The sequence below is a fragment of the Pseudophryne corroboree genome, chromosome 6 (genome assembly GCF_028390025.1).
Source record: "Pseudophryne corroboree isolate aPseCor3 chromosome 6, aPseCor3.hap2, whole genome shotgun sequence".
Lineage (NCBI taxonomy): Eukaryota > Metazoa > Chordata > Amphibia > Anura > Myobatrachidae > Pseudophryne > Pseudophryne corroboree.
In genome coordinates this window covers 171,291,927-171,306,506 of record NC_086449.1, presented here as the reverse complement: position 1 = coordinate 171,306,506, position 14,580 = coordinate 171,291,927, and positions in this window count along the sequence as shown.

The following is a 14,580-nucleotide window of genomic DNA, read 5'->3' as shown; positions in this document are numbered from 1 at the left end:
GAACTGCCAGAAACAGTGTAGAAGGAGGAGGCCGAGGATAAATCCTCACCCTCGCCATCAGAAAAATTCGACACCTCACCTGATGCCTCAGACTGCTCATACCCGGACGCCTCCACTGTGGAAATCTCAAAATCCCCGTCATCTTCATCATCAACCTCACCGTGTCCTTCTGAAAGAGAAGACACAACACGGGCCGAGGCCGAAGCCCCGGGAGCAAGTGACCTGGTAGGAGGGACCGCAGCCAGCGCATCACGCCTACACGAAACCACCGTCTGCTGACTGCCCAATTGCGCAGTGGCGTCCCCCAAATCCTGACAAGCAAGCACAATCTGCCCCACAGCCGATCCCGATTGTATGGCAGAAGCCCCTCTGCCATGCTGTCGGCAGAAGGCCCAACAGAATCAGGGGACACAGCCGCCTCAAGTGGAGCCAAAGCTGACGCACCTGATGACAGCACGGATGCCAGGTCAACTGTGCCACCCTGCTCACCTACAGCATTCCGGCCCCTGTACAATAAGACCCCTGACTATTATGGCGCCCCACCGTGTCTCCTACCCCGCTGCCTGGGGGTAACGAGGAGGACCCTGCAGCCATATGACTGCAGCCCTGCCTGGATGACCTGCACCTCCGCTCCCTAATTCTAGCCCCGGTCACCAGAGGTTCCACTTCCCTCCTCCTTCCGCCCCCCCACAACATGGACACTGCCACCCAACTGGCCCCGCTCCCTGCTATGAACCCCTACCCTAGTTTGGGAGCTCCCAGGTGCCTGATTCCTGGAGCTCCCTCCAGCTGTGGGGGAGGCAGTCCTCCCGCGCTGTGGACGCGTGTTTTGACCCCGAGTTCTGTACTGCCCGCCGCCTTCCCCGCTGCTCCCGGCCGGTAACAGACTCCTGCTCAGTTGGAAGTGGCATGGGAGAGAGAGCACCCTCGGCCACCGCTGCACACTCCAGTGCGCCAGCGGATCCACCAGAAGCAGATACAGGGCGGCGAGTCCCATCCCGGCGTGAGCGCACGCGCCCATGCACCCGTGCATCCAGGACGTCAGGGGAGGGAGCCATAGCACCCTCTTGCCCGCTTGCCCCCTGCTGCCCGCCCCACCACCCACGGCCGGCAACCAACTCCGGCTCTGGAAGTGGCGGCTGGGGAAAGACAGCACCTTCGGCCGCCGCTGCACGCACCCACGGCACGCGCACGCCAGCCGAAGCGGACTGAGAGCGGGCAGCAGAAACCACAGGCCCAGTGGAAACCCCGTCACTACCGTCTCCAGAACGGTAACAAGCGGAGGTCCGGGGGGGGGGGGAACGGTGGGGACGGGAAGCGGTGGCCATTACAACAGTAAGGACACAAGGAGGGGAGACCACCCTACAAAGCTACTATCAAGGAGGGGGGGAGGGAATATAAGCAGAGGCCTTTAATGTAGGATGTATAGATAACAACCACACTCTCTAGGCACACAACAACAAAGCTAAAGCCTACGTTGAAAGCCAAAATCTCTCCCTATCACACTGAAAGCACTCACCAGCTGAAAGGCAAAATGAAAGAGACAAATACACAACAGATCCAGCCCAATTCATCCACTGACACCACCCCTAACTTTTCCTAATTGGCTGTAACCTGTCATACCATATTGATCCACCCCCAGCCTAGGAGGTTTAACTCTCTCCATTCCAAATATTGTCATTCTGCTCTCCTTTTGTGCAAAACAAGACCAGCCCTGTAGTTACTTATTCTGTGCGATGATTGCGGCGACGAGTGACACGGTAATGACGTCATATACCCGCCCAGCAAACGCCCGGCCGCGCCAGCGTTTTTATAAACACTCCCAGAAAATGGTCAGTTGACACCCAAAAACTCCCACTTCCTGTCAATCTCCTTGCGTCCGCCAGTGCGACTGAAAGCGTCACTAGAGCTTGTGCAAAACCACGATGCTCGTTGTACCTGTACGCCGTGCGTGCTCATTGCGGTGGATACGCATGCGCATATTTGCTGTTTTTTTAACTGATCGCTACGCAGCGAACAACGGCAGCTAGTGATCAGCTCGGAATGAGGGCCAATATTAGAATGTAAACAACTAGTGATAAGGATAATTGCACCTTTTTTATACTAGACATTACCAAATCATAGCCAGTAAAATTCAAAATTCTAATAATCAGTTAGATGAAATCACTAAATGAAAAGTGATATTTTTGTTTGCTAGCCCTGCAGAAGTGCGGAAATTGCTACAGTATTTGCCGATTTCCGCACTTCTGCACATGCACAGGCAGTGTGTGGGGGGGGGAGCACGAGGTATTAAACTGTGATCACACATGATTGTAGTTTAAGAGCTAGTGGGGCAGTGATGGGACATCAACACTGCGTTTTGTGGGTGTCAATGCACTATTTGAGGGGCAAGGTCTGGTCAATGCAGGCGTGTCCAGACCGTTTGCGGGGCGGCCCGTGGTGGCTGTGTGACATCACACGCAGCTGCTGCGACCCAAAAGATGGATGCCCACCAACTGCCTTCCCAGCTAGGCTGTGTAGGCAGAAGGCAACCCTAATCATGCAAGCGCATTTCTGTATAGCGAAGCGCTTGCATGTTAGCGGGGGCAGGACCCGGCATGTGGGGCGAACTTGCCCTGTGCTGGGCGTTCCCGCGCATGTTAGAGAAAAGGATTGTAGTTGTGTGATTTGTTGCACAACTACAACCCATGCTGAATTGGGCCCATAATCAGGGCTGTTTAAGCATAATCCAATCAGAAGCCTTAGATACACTTACACAGTGATAATTAAAGTTCTCTAGATTAGTGAGGGCACAACTCTGTACAAGAAAACACAACTTCAACAGAGAAATGTACAGATGTAGGCAACTCCAAATCCAGCCACCTACATTAATGCCTTCCTTTTGTTTTTCCTAGCTCAATCAAATCTCAGCCAACAGGAACCTTACCCTCTAGCCCCAAGGTGCGAGCTACTAAAGTTTTTGAAAAAAATGCTGTAAATAAAATGGTTGCTGGGGCTCTCTCAGTGTTGAGACTGGACTTGTGAGCAGTGGCGTAGCTATAAATTTTGCTCCTCCCTGCTAAAAAATTTTCTGGCACCCCATCCCATTTATATATGCAAAAGTAAAGAAGTAACACACGCCGTAGGCATGTGCGCTCCAAAAAGGTGGTGTGGCCTCACTGCAAGGGGCGTGGCATTGCCGGAAACAACTACCTTATACCCCAGTTTTGCAACCTGTACACTGAGACATTGGCCACCACAGGAAAAAAAAAAATCCTGATTCATGCCCCTTACATTACTTGTAATTTTCCTTCTTATTGTAATGCCCCTTCCACATTATGCCCCACACTGTAATGCCCATGACACATTATACCACGCACGCCGTAATGACTGTTACACATTATGCCACACACCACAATGCTCATGACACATTATGCCACACACTGCAATGCCCATGACACATTATTACACACACTGCAATGCCCCAACACATTATTACACACACTGTAATGCTGCTGACACATTATTCCACACACCATAATGCCCGTGATACATTATGCCACACACCGTATTGCCCACTACACATTTTTCCCCACAGTAAAGGCTTCTAATCACTTTTAAATTACCTGCTCATTGTCAGGGGCTCCATGCTCATTGCTAGTGGTTCCATGTTCATTGCCAGGGGTTCCATGTTCATTGCCAGGGGTTCCATGCTCATTGCTCGTGGTTCCATGCTCGTTGCAAAGGGCTCCATGATTGTTACCAGGGATTTTATGCTCTGGGTGTCATGCTCTTTGCCAAGGGTGTAATGCTTGTTGCCAGGGGTTTCATGCTTGTTGCCAGCAGTGTCATGCTCATTGTTAGGGGTGTCATGGAAGAAGCTGCTGCTTTGTAGAAACCTGCATCCTCTCCGGTTGGTGCTAGCACTGCACGCTCCCATCACTTCCGGCTAGCTATAGCGCTGTACTCAGTAGCGTCTCTTGCTACGGGCAAGCAGTACTTTTGCCCAGAGCGCCGCCACCGTGGCAAGAGCCGCTATTAAATAGGATGGCGGCGGCAGTGGTTTTAAAAAGGTCCTCTCCGCGAAGGGAATCTAGACGCTCAGCGAGGTAGCGTCTAGTTTCCCTTTGCGGAGAGGACCTTTCTGTACAGCGCTATGGGAGAGACGTCATGACGTCTCTCCCATAGATCAGAGGAGCGGCGCCGGCGGCGGAGACAGAGTGCAGTGTTCGGTAACAGGAACGGGGCTGGTAAGTATTTTTTATTTTTTTTATTAGGTGCACAGCTACTTGTGGACACAACTAATGGGAGCACAGCTGCAGGGGGCACAACTACTGGGGCCACAACTAATGGGGGCACAGCTGCAGGGGGCACAACTACTGGGGCCACAACTAATGGGGGCACAGCTGCAGGGGGCACATTAAGGGGGGCACAACTACTGGGGCCACAACTAATGGGGGCACAGCTGCAGGGGGCACAACTACTGGGGGCACAGCTGCAGGGGGCACAACTATTGGGGCAACAACTAATCGGGGCACAGCTTCAGGGGGCATAACAGCTACTGGGGGCACAGCTGCAGGGAGCATAACAGCTACTGGGGGCACAACTGCAGTGGGCGCAACAGCTGCAGGGGGCATAACAGCTACAGGGGGCACATTTTTGAAGGCGCGCACTAACCCTATTTCGCCGTCTCGGGGGGGGCGCCAAAGGAAACTTTCGCCCTGGGCGCCACTAGGGGTGGTCTTCAGTATGCCGACTGTCGGGATACTGGCGCTGGAATCCCGACAGCCGGCATACCGACACTTTTTCTCCCTCGTGGGGGTCCACGACCCCCCTGGAGGGAGAATAAAATAGCGCGGCGCGCGTAGCGCACCACCGTGCCCGCAAGGGGCTCATTTGCGCTCGCCACGCTGTCGGTATGCCGGCGGTCGGGCTCCTGGCGCCAGTATGCTGGTCGCCGGGAGCCCGGCCGCCGGCATACCATACTACACCCCGCCACTAGGTCTAGAACCGGCCCTGGCTGTACTCCCTGTTGCTAGAATACAAGTATGACCTCTAGTGTCTGTCTCCTCCTAGGTGAAGGAGTGCTACGGACCAGTGGGGGGAGTCAATTGTGGACTTCCCCCCGAAGTTGTGCAGCGGCAGCAGTCAGCAGGGGTTGAGCAACCAAGACTTGCTAGCAATAGGTTGGTGACCGCTGCTCTAGACGTTGTCCAGCAGTTTATCACTTACATTTCTTTTACACAACAGCACAAAACAAACTGCAGTATCTTTAACACTACTCAGAAAATATACAAGTTGTGAATTGATCTGACTCCCCATCTACTGAGTATTACTTATACTGTATTGTATCGTATCCACTTACTATTGTTATCCAATATCCTCCTCATTTTCCTATTCCCCATCCCCTTTTGCTACCTATATATAAATAGGTGTTTGAAAATTTCATTAAAATAAATTATTGTAAAAATAAAAATTTGAAAGACAGCAAGTTATCAAATTCTCCGATCGCTGCAATGATTACACGGTAGCGCTTAATGGGAGGAGCTGGTGGGTTCATGCCGGATCTTTGAATAGTAGATTTGTGTTTTCATGTAGAAGCAATAAGATTTTCATTTCAGTTCCTAAATGCATGCTGTGAGCTGTCACAGTGCTGTAATCACAGACTACATCCTAATAAAACATAAAATACAGCGTAAAGGAAGCACTAAAAGAATATTTTAATCATTAAAAAAACATTATTTCACTTCGGAAGATAATGGAAAATGAAAGCCGGATTGTAGAGACATCTTATCTCTTAACTACACACATGGCCGGCTCTACCATTAGGCAGCTTTAGGCGACTGCCTAGGGGTGCCGTTCCCTGGAGGGCGCCACTGAATTCATCTAGCAAAAAACTGAATGATGTCTCTGTATGTGGCCTCCTCCTTTTACACTGCGCAGAATGCTGCTGCTGGTCTAATCAGGTGCAGCCGCCGCTATCAGGCTGTACCACATAGTGTCTCAGTGCTTCCTTTGTGCTGACACGTGTAACATCAAATCATGTGAAGGCACATAGGAGGCGGATGTAACTATAGCTCCTGAGGGGTGCCCCCATGGCCGCTCCTCATAGTCCTGATGCACCTCCTCTAGGCCCCTAGGTCCCAGCTCTCCAGCAGCAAGCAGCACTTGACTGCATGTCTGCACCCAGTAGTGTTGCTGTAATGCTGCTGCCACCTGTAAGAGGAACCATGACAATTACAAGGGAAAACAAGAAAACAACTTTTAGACCGGGTTATGGGGGTCATTCCGACCCGTTCGCTCGCAGCGGTTCTTCGCTGCGATGCGAACGGGTCCGGAATACGCATGCGTGGCATCGCGCGGCGTTGCCCAGCGACAGAGGTCACCGGGCAACGACGCTTACAATGAAGAAACCAAGAAGACCACAAGAAGATGCACAGCGAGAGGGCGTTCCTGGGCGTCACCGTACCGTTTCCTGCCATTTTCGGGGAGTGGTAAGTAAAACGCAGGTGTGTCCAGGCGAACAGAGGGTGGAGGTATGACGTCAAAGCCGGCCCCATCAATGCTGAGATCGTCGCACAGGGTAAGTATGTCCAGAGCTAGTCTTGTTTTACACAAAACTTTTTTAGCTAAGCAGGGCTGCACAAGCATTCGCAGAGCTGCTAAGCTAAAATACACTCCCCTATAGGCGGGGATTAGTTGATCGCACCAGCAGTAAAAAGTTGCTGGCTGCGATCAACTCGGAATGACCCCCTATGTGTAAGCAGATTGGCCTTAATTCAGATTTGTAGGGAAATCCAATGGTTGTGAGGCTGCACAGATCTGGTCTGCACATGTGCGATATCACTCGCAGCCACCCTGTTAGCTGCAGACGTGCTGAGGGATTTGTGGGGTGGAGTGTGGGTGGTTCCCAGCACAGTTTGTCAATATGGGGGCGAGTCGCCCACATTATGAAGGTGTGACGGTTCCAGAGTCTGCGTTTACTTACTGGACCCGTGTGTCCCAATATGACGGCCAGTCTGAGTAAGCTTCAGCTTACACAGACTGACCAGTCATACACAGAAGGAAAATTATAGCTACAGGTACCACCAGGCGCCTATACAAATATATTCACAATACAATAATGGATAAGCAAACAATACAACCCTTTAGTTGATGCAGGGATGTTCGATCTTCAAAACTTTGTGCACCTCCTTCTCACCAAATGGGTCGCATGAAGACCAGCACATAAAAGAGAGCACAGGAGGGCCACATGTGTAGTACAATCATTTATTACATACACACATAGACAAAAGCAATACTGTGAGATGGTACAAGTGGATCAGCTTGCAGAGGGGAAAATGCAGAATAATTACCAGAGCGTCTGAGAACCCACAAAAAGTTCTCAGACAAGATCTTTAAATCCCAGAAACCGCCTGGGCTGGAAAACTGGAAAGTCACTAGCGCTTAAAACTGCACGGCACCCTCCGAGTACTGGCCACAGGTAAGTTCGCCGACGCGTTTCAACTCCTCGTTCCTGGAGTCTTTCTCAAGGCTGTATACCATCCCACAATCATAATCCCCATATTTAAACTATCCTTTGACCAATCACGTCCACCCTTTTTGGCGGCACTGTCCTTCTTGTTGTTTCCGCGCGTCACCCGGTTTCCATGGTGACCGGAAGTCCGTGTCCGTCACTTCCGCCCATTACACTCCGGAATTGTTGCCGTGGTTGCGGGGCACATCAGGACGTCACTTCCGGTGATATCGTCCTTGCCCTGGTCTCCATGGTAACCCGGCTCGTAGTTTTACACAAGTCCGGAGTGCGTCATCATCCTGCTCCGGCCCTCGGTATTGGTTACCATGGTCACTGTAAACACAGACTCCGTCCATACTAAAAAATATATGTGTCCATAGTTCTTTGCTAAAAGATGATCCAGTCATTAATAAAATTTATTTAGAATTAGAGTGCATTAAAGGCCCAATGGGGTTCTAGAAGAATATAAAAAGACATAAAAAAACCATAAAAATTTCTCAAAAGAGAAACACATATCATATTGCACCGAAAATTTAATATAAAACAACAGTTTGATTGTCAATATAATTACATAAACCACTTCAGCTCAAAATCATTATTGAGCCCCATAGGATGTAAGGTATTAAATGTATAAATAAAGTGCATCTCGCTCTTTGCTAGAAGAGTAGTGATATCTCGTTGTCTAGGTCCACATTTAACTACTTTTATCGCCCCAAATCTAAATATTCCCGCTGTGGAACTTTTGTGGTGTACTTTAAAATGATTTGACAGGGCGTGGGACTCCAAACTTTTTTTAATATTTCTACAATGTTCACCTAAACGGGATTTTAGTGGTCTACTGGTGCGACCTATATAAAACAAATGACATTGGCATTCGATAAAATATACGACATTTTTAACATTACATGTAATAAAATCTCAGATTTTTGCAGTTGTTCCATTAATACATATAGAGTCCAATTTCTTAGTCCCGTCATTTGGTACCTCTCTGCAGCAAATACAATCCCCACATCGGTGAAATCCTTGCGTTAAAATCCTGCCCTCTCTTTTTTTGGGGGGTATGTAGCTATTAACCAGGGAGGTCTTTAGGTTAGGTGCTTTTTTTATAAATAAACGTTGGATGATTGGGCAATAAATCACCTAAGACTGGATCCTTTTTAAGGATTTTCCAGTTACGTCTAACCGATTTTTCTAAGGTTTTATGCTGTGAGCTATATCCGGTAATAAATGCCCAGTCGAATTTCTCTTTATTCGATGGTCTATATGGTTTTACCGCCAGCAGCTCTGCCCTATCAATTTTTTCCGTTTGCTCCATTGCTTTTTCTATTTTGGCTACATCATATCCACTATCTTCAAATCTTCCCTTTAATTTCTGGGCTTGATCCAGATAAACCTCAGGGTTAGAGCAGTTTCTTTTGAGTCTTTTTAGCTGCCCGTATGGAATCGAGTCCAGCCAATTGTGATGGTGGCAGCTTTCAGCATGTATGTACAACATAGAATCAGTCTCTTTTGTAAAAGTACAGGTGGATAGAATAGTGGATATGATGTAGCCAAAATAGAAAAAGCAACCATATAGACCATCGAATAAAGAGAAATTCGACTGGGCATTTATTACCGGATATAGCTCACAGCATAAAACCTTAGAAAAATCGGTTAGACGTAACTGGAAAATCCTTAAAAAGGATCCAGTCTTAGGTGATTTATTGCCCAATCATCCAACGTTTATTTATAAAAAAGTACCTAACCTAAAGACCTCCCTGGTTAATAGCTACATACCCCCCAAAAAAAGAGAGGGCAGGATTTTAACGCAAGGATTTCACCGATGTGGGGATTGTATTTGCTGCAGAGAGGTACCAAATGACGGGACTAAGAAATTGGACTCTATATGTATTAATGGAACAACTGCAAAAATCAGAGATTTTATTACATGTAATGTTAAAAATGTCGTATATTTTATCGAATGCCAATGTCATTTGTTTTATATAGGTCGCACCAGTAGGCCACTAAAAACCCGTTTAGGTGAACATTGTAGAAATATTAAAAAAAGTTTGGAGTCCCACGCCCTGTCAAATCATTTTAAAGCACACCACAAAAGTTCCACAGCGGGGATATTTAGATTTGGGGCGATAAAAGTAGTTAAATGTGGACCTAGACAACGAGATATCACTACTCTTCTAGCAAAGAGCGAGATGCACTTTATTTATACATTTAATACCTTACATCCTATGGGGCTCAATAATGATTTTGAGCTGAAGTGGTTTATGTAATTATATTGACAATCAAACTGTTGTTTTATATTAAATTTTCGGTGCAATATGATATGTGTTTCTCTTTTGAGAAATTTTTATGGTTTTTTTATGTCTTTTTATATTCTTCTAGAACCCCATTGGGCCTTTAATGCACTCTAATTCTAAATAAATTTTATTAATGACTGGATCATCTTTTAGCAAAGAACTATGGACACATATATTTTTTAGTATGGACGGAGTCTGTGTTTACAGTGACCATGGTAACCAATACCGAGGGCCGGAGCAGGATGATGACGCACTCCGGACTTGTGTAAAACTACGAGCCGGGTTACCATGGAGACCAGGGCAAGGACGATATCACCGGAAGTGACGTCCTGATGTGCCCCGCAACCACGGCAAAAATTCCGGAGTGTAATGGGCGGAAGTGACGGACACGGACTTCTGGTCACCATGGAAACCGGGTGACGCGCGGAAACAACAAGAAGGACAGTGCCGCCAAAAAGGGTGGACGTGATTGGTCAAAGGATAGTTTAAATATGGGGATTATGATTGTGGGATGGTATACAGCCTTGAGAAAGACTCCAGGAACGAGGAGTTGAAACGCGTCGGAGAACTTACCTGTGGCCAGTACTCGGAGGGTGCCGTGCAGTTTTAAGCGCTAGTGACTTTCCAGTTTTCCAGCCCAGGCGGTTTCTGGGATTTAAAGATTTTGTGGGTTCTCAGACGCTCTGGTAATTATTCTGCATTTTCCCCTCTGCAAGCTGATCCACTTGTACCATCTCACAGTATTGCTTTTGTCTATGTGTGTATGTAATAAATGATTGTACTACACATGTGGCCCTCCTGTGCTCTCTTTTATGTGCTGGTCTTCATGCGACCCATTTGGTGAGAAGGAGGTGCACAAAGTTTTGAAGATCGAACATCCCTGCATCAACTAAAGGGTTGTATTGTTTGCTTATCCATTATTGTATTGTGAATATATTTGTATAGGCGCCTGGTGGTACCTGTAGCTATAATTTTCCTTCTGTGTATGACTATATTCTGTTGTGTTTTGGAGAGACACTTCCTCTGGTTACGGGAACTGCAGGGCAGCCCTTGTAATATAGTGGCGCAACACACGGGTCAATTGGACAAATTTTTTTAGGTTTACAGACTGACCAGTACCTAAAACCACTGCGAATTGTGACCGATGGTTGCAATGGGGATCCGAAGTTGTGTCCTTAGACGCACACTTGGATTTCACAAATGCATGCGGGAGGCGTCTATTTCCTATTTTAATTACGCGTAATTGCACAGCTGCAAGGAAGCTGCTGTGCAATCCCATCCAATCATGAATGAGGCACTGTGTCTGACTATGACGTGCACTTGTGCAAAAACAAAAGAGCAGTGCGGGCCAGGATTATTTGTGCTTTTTAAAACATTTGTCTTACTGTGTCTAAGCGGAATATTAGCCCACAGATCACAGTTTAGCATCTCCTCTACACAGGATTTTAATGTCAAAGGATTATCCTTTTGACACAGCATGAATTCCGAGCCTGTGCTGAAGAAAAATGATGTTTTGTTTTGTTACAAGCAGGCAAAGTAATAACTGAATTGTCAGCATTGCTATATCTGCTTGAAGGTGACTTTTTTCCCTCTGTATTTCCTTTTATGCCACCTCTTCTTTTCTCCTCTCTTTTTCGTGTCTCATGTCCCTGTTTTCCCCCCTTTCTACATGGCAAACTCAGTCTACCAGAGTGCATTTACCTGTACTGAGAGAGAGTTCGAGCTGCGTGTATCCTATCGAAAAATGTCCCTCCAAATCTCCAGTCTCTCTGTCATTGACCGGCATTTACTTGCATATACTGTACATGCTGTTTGCTTCCCTCTTGAACAATGAACAAATCTCCCAACACATCACATTTTCTGAAATCAAGAGGCATACTGGAAAAAAAAATTCAGCATTTTATGGAAATGGGCTTATTTGAGGCAGAGATAAATATGTGGTTTGCTGATTATGGGCCTAGCACCAAACTCAAAGGTATTTGTACGGATTAGGTATGTGTGACCGGCCGTCAGGAGACCACCGGTCACTATACCAATGCCGGAATCCCAGCTTGCAGGTTATATTCCCACTCTATGGGTGTCGTAGACACCGACGAGTGCAAATAGTTCCTGTTAGTTGGCATGCCGACTGTCGGGATAGTGAGGGGGCGGGATCCCGGCGTCGGTATTGTGACCGGCGGTCTCCTGACCGCTGGTCATGTAACTACCTCCCATTTGGACATATAGATGTGTCCTCAAACACTGAGAGTCTTTATGCCATTTGGCACAAGACATCTGCACAACTAAGGCGTCCCAAGAGGAACAGCACACCAAATTCTTTTTTACATTTTGCATCTAATACCCCTTTTCTACCTATGTACCGGGTCCGATACGGGATGTTTACCCCGGTTACAACCCGTGTCGGCCCCGCGGACTGCACTTCGACACGAGTTATTCCCGGGTCGGATCTGTTTCCACTTAACCCAAGCAAGCTCTGTAAAAGCCTACTGATTAGAGATGTGCACCGGAAATTTTTCGGGTTTTGTGTTTTGGTTTTGGGTTCGGTTCCGTGGCCGTGTTTTGGGTTCGAACGCGTTTTGGCAAAACCTCACCGAATTTTTTTTGTCGGATTCGGGTGTGTTTTGGATTCGGGTGTTTTTTTCAAATAACCCTAAAAAACAGCTTAAATCATAGAATTTGGGGGTCATTTTGATCCCAAAGTATTATTAACCTCAATAACCATAATTTCCACTCATTTTCAGTCTATTCTGAACACCTCACACCTCACAATATTATTTTTAGTCCTAAAATTTGCACCGAGGTCGAAGGATGACTAAGCTCAGCGACCCAAGTGGCCGACACAAACACCTGGCCCATCTAGGAGTGGCACTGCAGTGTCACGCAGGATGGACCTTCCAAAAAACACTCCCCAAACAGCACATGACGCAAAGAAAAAAAGAGGCGCAATGAGGTAGCTGTGTGACTAAGCTCAGCGACCCAAGTGGCCGACACAAACACCTGGCCCATCTAGGAGTGGCACTGCAGTGTCACGCAGGATGGCCCTTCCAAAAAACACTCCCCAAACAGCACATGACGCTAAGAAAAATGAAAGAAAAAAGAGGTGCAAGATGGAATTGTCCTTGAGCCCTCCCACCCACCCTTATGTTGTATAAACAGGACATGCACACTTTAACCAACCCATCATTTCAGTGACAGGGTCTGCCACACGACTGTGACTGAAATGACGGGTTGGTTTGGACCCCCACCAAAAAAGAAGCAATTAATCTCTAGAGATGAGCGCCTGAAATTTTTCGGGTTTTGTGTTTTGGTTTTGGGTTCGGTTCCGCGGCCGTGTTTTGGGTTCGACCGCGTTTTGGCAAAACCTCACCGAATTTTTTTTGTCGGATTCGGGTGTGTTTTGGATTCGGGTGTTTTTTTAAAAAAACACTAAAAAACAGCTTAAATCATAGAATTTGGGGGTCATTTTGATCCCATATTATTATTAACCTCAAAAACCATAATTTCCACTCATTTTCAGTCTATTCTGAATACCTCACACCTCACAATATTATTTTTAGTCCTAAAATTTGCACCAAGGTCGCTGGATGACTAAGCTAAGCGACACTAGTGGCCGACACAAACACCTGGCCCATCTAGGAGTGGCACTGCAGTGTCACGCAGGATGTCCCTTCCAAAAAACCCTCCCCAATCAGCACATGACGCAAAGAAAAAAAGAGGCGCAATGAGGTAGCTGACTGTGTGAGTAAGATAAGCGACCTTAGTGGCCGACACAAACACCGGGCCCATTTAGGAGTGGCACTGCAGTGTCACGCAGGATGTCCCTTCCAAAAAACCCTCCCCAATCAGCACATGACGCAAAGAAAAAAAGAGGCGCAATGAGGTAGCTGACTGTGTGAGTAAGATTAGCGACCCTAGTGGCCGACACAAACACCGGGCCCATTTAGGAGTGGCACTGCAGTGTCACGCAGGATGTCCCTTCCAAAAAACCCTCCCCAAACAGCACATGACGCAAAGAAAAATAAAAGAAAAAAGAGGTGCAAGATGGAATTGTCCTTGGGCCCTCCCACCCACCCTTATGTTGTATAAACAAAACAGGACATGCACACTTTAACCAACCCATCATTTCAGTGACAGGGTCTGCCACACGACTGTGACTGATATGACGGGTTGGTTTGGACCCCCCCCAAAAAAGAAGCAATTAATCTCTCCTTGCACAAACTGGCTCTACAGAGGCAAGATGTCCACCTCATCATCACCCTCCGATATATCACCGTGTACATCCCCCTCCTCACAGATTATCAATTCGTCCCCACTGGAATCCACCATCTCAGCTCCCTGTGTACTTTGTGGAGGCAATTGCTGCTGGTCAATGTCTCCGCGGAGGAATTGATTATAATTCATTTTAATGAACATCATCTTCTCCACATTTTCTGGATGTAACCTCGTACGCCGATTGCTGACAAGGTGAGCGGCGGCACTAAACACTCTTTCGGAGTACACACTTGTGGGAGGGCAACTTAGGTAGAATAAAGCCAGTTTGTGCAATGGCCTCCAAATTGCCTCTTTTTCCTGCCAGTATAAGTATGGACTGTGTGACGTGCCTACTTGGATGCGGTCACTCATATAATCCTCCACCATTCTTTCAATGGTGAGAGAATCATATGCAGTGACAGTAGACGACATGTCCGTAATCGTTGTCAGGTCCTTCAGTCCGGACCAGATGTCAGCATCAGCAGTCGCTCCAGACTGCCCTGCATCACCGCCAGCGGGTGGGCTCGGAATTCTGAGCCT